The sequence below is a fragment of the Panthera uncia genome, chromosome D4, assembly GCF_023721935.1.
Source record: "Panthera uncia isolate 11264 chromosome D4, Puncia_PCG_1.0, whole genome shotgun sequence".
Classification (NCBI taxonomy): Eukaryota; Metazoa; Chordata; class Mammalia; order Carnivora; family Felidae; genus Panthera; species Panthera uncia.
Genome location: NC_064807.1, coordinates 79,740,140 through 79,741,353, shown reverse-complemented (window position 1 = coordinate 79,741,353; position 1,214 = coordinate 79,740,140).

The following is a 1,214-nucleotide window of genomic DNA, read 5'->3' as shown; positions in this document are numbered from 1 at the left end:
CTGCCTCATATTCTTCACGGTAAGGCCAATCCCTATGAATGGGTTTCTTCCAAGGCAGCGTCACAACTAGTCCCTGGAGCCCAGTGACTTGACTGAGGTCCCGACCTGCCTTGTCTTGCCAGGATTTCGTTCTTTTTATTTTTTGTATCAGAAATTTATCTTAAAAATATTGAGATACAATTGACACGAAGCCTCGTGTAAGTTTGAAGTGTACAGGGTGTTGGTTTGATACATTTATTTTTTATTTATTAATTAAAAAAATTTTTAAACATTTACATCCAAATTAGTTAGCATATAGTGCAGGTTTGATACGTTTATATACCACAGTATGATTACTACATTAGCATTCGCTAACACCTTTATCATGTCACCTAATTATCACTTCTTGTTGTGTGTTGAGAACTATTAAGATCTAACATCTTGGCAACTATGAAGTATATAATACAGTATTGTTGACTATAATCGCTGTGTTGTGCATTAGATCTCTCCTCTTGTTGTTGGGGAAGGATTTATAAGCCTACACTGCACTCCTATTGAGATTTCTCCTAGAAGCCAAGTGTTGCCTGGCACTTTGGATGTTTCCAACCTAGACTGAATCTGCTTAGATGCATGTACCTGTTTATCAAGTCACGTCAGAGGGACTGTGGTCACTCCCTGTCCCCAGGCTGCAGTTCTGTCCTTGGCCAGATAGTCCTATTCCAGTCCTGCAAAGTTGGTCTTCACTTTCTTGCATCTGCTTGTAAGGCCAACTTAGGAAAGTGAGTCTTTCAGATTTACAATGGACAAGTCCTGGGAAGGAGGCATGTTGAAAAGTCTGGGCTTCTGCTATGGGGAAGGACTCTTTATGATGTGGAACATCTTCCCCAGCCAAGGAGTCTCCACAAAGCCCCCTTCATGTCCCTGTTCCTCAGGCTGTAGATAAAGGGGTTCAGCAAGGGGGTGACCATCGTATATACTACAGATGCCACCATTCCTATTTCTGCTGAATAGGTGGATGAGGGCTGGAAATACACCAGAAAGAGCATCCCGTAGAAGAGAGTAACCAGTGACAGGGGAGAGCCACAGGTCGAGAAGACCTTGTGCTTCCCCCCAGCAGAGGGGACCCTGAGGATGGTGTGGATGATGTGGGCACAAGAGACCAGGACACAGGTGAGAGGGACCACACCTGAGAGGGCTGCTTCAGCAAACATCACGACCTGAAAGATCTGGGTGTC